The sequence below is a fragment of the Saccopteryx bilineata genome, chromosome 5 (assembly GCF_036850765.1).
Source record: "Saccopteryx bilineata isolate mSacBil1 chromosome 5, mSacBil1_pri_phased_curated, whole genome shotgun sequence".
In the NCBI taxonomy this organism is placed as follows: Eukaryota; Metazoa; Chordata; class Mammalia; order Chiroptera; family Emballonuridae; genus Saccopteryx; species Saccopteryx bilineata.
The window spans coordinates 190,092,545-190,098,686 of NC_089494.1; the positions used below are offsets into that span (position 1 = coordinate 190,092,545).

The 6,142-nt window shown below is 38.2% G+C and overlaps 1 non-coding gene across 1 annotated transcript; it reads right to left on the reverse strand.

Annotated features, from left to right (window-relative positions):
* Positions 1-5,485: 5,485 nt before the first annotated feature.
* On the reverse strand, positions 5,486-5,561 carry TRNAA-AGC (transfer RNA alanine (anticodon AGC)). The gene has a single exon. It is a non-coding gene; the product is annotated as a tRNA-Ala (tRNA).
* Positions 5,562-6,142: the final 581 nt, after the last annotated feature.

Here is a 6,142-nt window from a genome sequence, read left to right on the forward strand (position 1 = left end):
TTAAAATGAATAAATAAAATCCTAAAAAAAAAAAGAAGAAGAAAAATGTTTTGCCTGACATGTGGTGGCGTGGTGAATAAAGAAAGCATCAACTTGGAACACGGAGGTTGCTGGTTCAAAACTCTGGGCCTGCATCGTCAGAGCACATGGGCATTGATACTTCCTGCTCCCTCCCTTTCTTCTCTCTCTCTCTCTCTCTCTCTCTCTCTCTCAAAAATAATAAATAAAATCTAAAGAAATAAAATAAAAAAAAAAAAAAGGAATGTGCTATAGTTTAGTTGTTTATTTAAAGCTCTTTGGAATGGAAATGAATTGGCTTTTCTATTACAGCTCATATATGAAGAATTACTCATTTGTAAAGTAGGATAATCTCAAAACCCTTGAAAATAGCCCTTTTAATATAGTCACAAAAGGCCAATCTAAATATAAAACCAGTGCCAACATTTCCCAATATGTCATATATCATACCATTTTCATAAAAAAAAGACTGCATTTACCTAATTTCTTACTTTCTTCATGATTTTATTCAATTTAGTTCACCTAATTTATTTGCTTACTTACTCTATCCCCAATACTGGAAAAGGTGTTTCAATATATTTAAAAAAAAAATCTTTCTGAAAGAAATGGTAGTAACAAGACAAATATAGAGTAACTAGAAAAGTAGCTACTTGTTAACAACCTGTCCTCAGAAAAAATAGTTAAAAAATGTAAACCTGAATTTTCTATTCATAAAATGAAGATAATAATTATTAAATCATATGTGTAATATGATAATTATATGATAAATAAATAAAAATATTTAAATAGTGCTTGGAAGATAATATTTTGTTATAATACACATTTTATAAGAAGTTAGTTATTGGTTTATACTTGAGAAGATAACAAGCTTAAATGTAAATATGTCTAGTATATCAGCAATATCCACAATTTGATGCCGGGCCAACACTCTACCACTGAGCCAACTGGCAGCATATGTCTTTCTTAATATAAGCCTCTTAGGAATACCAATTATAGCCCTGAGCAGTTTGCTCAGTGTATAGAGCATTGGCCTGGTGTATGGACATCCTGGGTTTGATTCCCAGTTAGGGCATACAGAAGTGACCATCTGCTTCTCTCCTCTTCCCTCTCCCTCTTCTCTCCCTCTAACCCTTTCACAGCTAGTGTCTTGATTGGTTCCAGTGTTGGCCTTAGGTGCTGAGGATAGCTCATTGGTCCCAGTGTAAGCCTCAGGCATTAAAAATAGCTCAGTTGATTTGAGCATTGGACTAAGATGGGAGTTGCTGGGTGAATTCGGTTGGGGCACATGCAAGAGTCTGCCTCCTTGTCTCCCTTTCTCTCACTTGAAAAAATACCAATTATATGCTTTACTTTTATAGCAGTTCCTTAACAGAAGATAGAGATGTAAGAATGAAACTTATGAAAAGATCAGCTTTGAGGATATGAATGACATAAAAAAAAAGGTTTATCTTTTGGGGCTTATCTAGGAGGAAAAGTACAAGCAGGGCATGTGAAGGAATCCTTGATTTGCTATAAAATGGTATTAAATCTTTTTGATGAATTAAAGAATGACTAGAAAGAGGATACTTGAACTCTCTTTGCCTGCTACACAATTTTGTATTAACCAAAATATTAAAGATGATATTGCAGAATTTGCTTGTGTTCTGTGCATTGGCTTATTGTTTTTCTATCATGCACAATAACTCAGAAAAGCCTAACCAACTTTACTAAAAAATTGTTGAATATTCTGACAGCACAGAAACAAATGACATTGCATTTAGATCTATTTGGCATTATTGTGATCTTGATCACTCTTCCCTTTCGCCCTTGTGTATTTCACCTCTCGGCACAAAATAACAGCTGTGGCTACACATTTGGCAGCTGTCAGGCTAACCCCCAGATGCCAAGCATGTGAGCAGATTTTCTAGGAGCCAAGTTAGGCTATGTGAAGGCTTGGCCGCATACTCTCTCCCCACTGGCTAGTTCCTTGGCAAGTTCTTTGATTTGTTTGATTTTTGGCAGAGCAACTCCCCTGCTGACTCTGAGTCTGACAAATGCTTTAGTCAGACTGAATGTTTGACTGCTTCTTTCTATCATACCTAAAAACTAAAGTTTTCCAAGGGATATGTTTAAAGTCACACCGAGCTAAATGGAGGAGGGTTCTGCACAGTTGAGTTGTACTACTTTGAAGGATGAGAACAAATCTCAGTCCTATGGCCAAACCCTCACTGATTCTAGCCTCTTTCCAATGAGAGGTTTGTAACATAACACTGTGGCCACTTCTTGGCAGAAAGGATCTTCCCACCTTATGGAGCGGCAAGTTACCAACAGTCTCAAAGCAAATGCTTGGCCCAGATGCTCTTTTTCTCTCACTCAGTGGTGAAAATATGGCCCATTATGTCCCTTTAACTGCTCTCCTTTATGGGTAAGGCTGCTGAAAAGATTTTGGAAACATCTGCTTTAGGTAGTAATTGGAATTGGCCTTCTATTACTTATTGGCCTGAGTTCTGACATGGCTAAAAGACTCAGCGGCATCTCAGCTGATTTACTCTCTGTCATGCTGCACACATTTACAAAATAACACAGGTGGACATTACTCACCCTTCAGTCATGTAACAGGAATTTTACACAGGTAAAACTGGGAAGGTTTTTATTTCTAGGAGAAAGTTTCCTTTTAAAAAACTTAATCATTGCTTATATGCATTCTATAAAATAATTCACCAAGACCAAAAGAAGTAGAGAATTACATATAGGACAATAGCTAGTAAATAATGGATCTGGCATTTCAGGCCAAGAGAATATGGACTTATTTCCTACTTTGATAATATGGATTGGAGCAGAGAGTTGTGATCTCATTTCTGTATGACATATGTATACCAGTGGTGTATATACGATTAAAGCCTTTTTTTTTTTAAGTGAGAGGAAGAAAAATAGAGAGACAGACTCCTGCACATGCCCAGATAACCAACTTCTGGAGCCAGTGCTCAGACCAACCAAGCTATTCTAAGCTCCCAGGGCCAACCATTGAATCAATTGAGCTACTGGCTGTGAGAAGGAAAGAGAGAGAAATGTGGGAGAGGAAGGGAAAAAGAAGCAGATGGTTGCTTTCCATGTGTGCCCTGACTGGAGATCAAATTGGGCCGTCTGCATGCAGGGCTGATGCTCTATTCACTGAGCACACCATCCAGGGCCGAAGCATCTTTTTAAAATTAAATTTGTTTTTATGGCATATTCAGATAGTTGTTTTAACCTTCCCATTTACTTTTCCTTTTGCATAGTTCATTATGATGAAAGACACATAAATTTGCCCTAAATTCAATCTGTTCCTAATATATAAATTATGTTCTTATTATGTATAATGTATAATAATAATAATAATAATAAAGTATTTCAGAAACAGAAGACTAAAAAGACAGTGAAGACACCTTCCTCACCATTCAAGTTTATAGTTTACATTTAATTTAAATCTTCCACTCTGTATATAGTGTTATATATCAATACGAACTACATTGAATTCACACATTGCATTATAGTTTCTTTTTTTTTTTTTTACAGAGACAGAGTCAGAGAGAGGAATACATAGGGACAGACAGACAGGAACGGAAAGAGATGAGAAGCATCAATCATTAGTTTTTTGTTGCCACACCTTAGTTGTTCATTGATTGCTTTCTCATATGTGCCTTGATGGGGGTGGGGGCGAGGAGCTACACAGTAGACTGAGTAACCCCTTGCTCGAGCCAGCGACCTTGGGTCCAAGCTAGTGAGCTTTTGCTCAAACCGGATGAGCCCGGACTCAAGTTGGTGACCTGAATCTCGAACCTGGGTCCTCCGCATCCCAGTCCGAGGCTCTATCCACTGCGCCACCGCCTGGGCAGGCGCATTATAGTTTCATAATTTAAAATTCTCAAGATATTTTTCAGTATAACACAAAGTTACAACATGTTCCTTTGTATTTTAACTAGGGAATAAAAATGCAACAATAAAATGTTCATAGAATGAGCATACACCTGGTTAATTTTTCTGTGAGTTAGAAACAACACACACATACACACACACACACACACACCCTAAATGAAAAAGCTTTAGTTTTCTTATACTAACTATATTTTTTCTTAAAATTTATACATATTCAAAGAAGAACTTAGCTCATGTCTTTAAAAGCACATTTTAAAGAAGATAATAGAATAGTGCCTTTCTCTCTTTATAGAATACTATTTTATTAAACACTCTTTAAGTTAATGAAATATATTATACCTTGTTATATATACAGGTGAGGTCTTACTGACTTGCATTATTAGACTAATTGGAAAATGTTTAGTCTAAATAAAGTTTCTGTCAATATGATCTTTACTCTCACACAGAGTCGTCATGTGTGAGATCTTACCAACTAAAATTCTACCAGTAAATTACCAATACTTTAGTGCCTAAAAATGTATGCATGTGCATAATTTGGATAATAGGAAATCTAGAGGATAAAATACATGGTTTTATGAGGTGTGCACAGATTGCTTCAGGGCATACACTCTGCTGTGACTTATTTTTAGGGGTTGGTGGTAGAAATAAATTGACTAACTCATCAGTAAAAAGGGGAGGTCATGTAACAGAGATTACTTTTTAGTTATTTTTGGGAAAATAACATATTTGGGAGACTATAAATTTATTAATTATTTTGTACATTGGAAAAAGTCTTAAAAACTTTTTCATCTTAAGAGAACTAAAAATGCTAAATCAAAGGTTGGTTAGAATGGGCTGAGAAGTTAAGATAGAATTTATTTTTCTAATGTTTCAAATTTAAAAGAGACAGTTGAAACTGTAGACTCAATTCTGTGTTTGCAGTGCAAAACACACATTGCCACAGTTCCTGAGTAAGTAGAAACTGATAGAGCAGATCTATGTAATAATCAGTTCATTTGAATCCAAAATGGAGCCTACATATTCCAGGCAAGCATACCCAAGCCAAGTGATATCCCTTTTATGATTAGTACATTAAATTGCCCCATGAAAAACATTGATTACTTAAAGTGAGTGACTCAGCATCATTAGAGTTTTGAGCCAGAACTTGCTTTTACAAATGGCTTGAAAATCTTTAGAATGAGGGCATCAAACTCTCATTAGGGTATGGAGATATTTATTATTAGATATTTAATAGAAAACTACACTTTTGAGGTTATGTAATTTTTTTTTTCATTTTTCTGAAGCTGGAAACAGGGAGAGACAGTCAGACTCCCGCATGCGCCCGACCGGGATCCACCCAGCACGCCCACCATGGGGCGACGCTCTGCCCGCCAGGGGGCGATGCTCTGCCCATCCTGGGCGTCGCCATGTTGTGACCAGAGCCATTCTAGCGCCTGAGGCAGAGGCCACAGAGCCATCCCCAGCACCCGGGCCATCTTTGCTCCAATGGAGCCTTGGCTGCGGGAGGGGAAGAGAGAGACAGAGAGGAAAGTGCGGCGGAGGGGTGGAGAAGCAAATGGGCGCTTCTCCTGTGTGCCCTGGCCAGGAATCGAACCTGGGTCCTCGGCACGCTAGGCCGACGCTCTACCGCTGAGCCAACTGGCCAGGGCCCAAGGTTATGTAATTTATGTCATATTGCCATTAAAGAAATGTAAATTAGCCCTGTCAGTTTGGCTCTGTGGATATAGTGTCAGCCTCGCATGCAGATGTCTTGGGTTCCCTGGTCAGGATACACAGGAGATGTGACCATCTGCTTCTCTTCCCCTCCCTCTCCTCCTTCTGTCTTTCTTCTCCTCCCACAGCCAGTGGCTCAGTTGGTTCCAGTGTTGGCCCCAGGTACTGAGGTTAACTGGGTTGGTCCCAGCGTCGGCCTCAGGTGCTGAGGATAGCTCAGTTGATTCAAGCATTGCCAAAGATGGGGATTGCTGGGTGTATCCCAGTCTGGGCACATGTGAGAATTTGTTTCTCTATCTCCCTTCCTCTCATTTAGAAAAAAAAAAGGAAATGTAAATTTGTATTTCCTTCAAGATGCAAAGGACTCTTTTTTTGGTTAAGAACAAAAGCAGAAGATGTATGACATCTCTGAATTTCTTGTCCAGCATTAGCAGTTATTGCTTCCAATTCAGCAGCCAAGTCACTTAGCTAGACAAAATTATTTCTGCATTCACACTCCATAGCCATAAGTAACGAC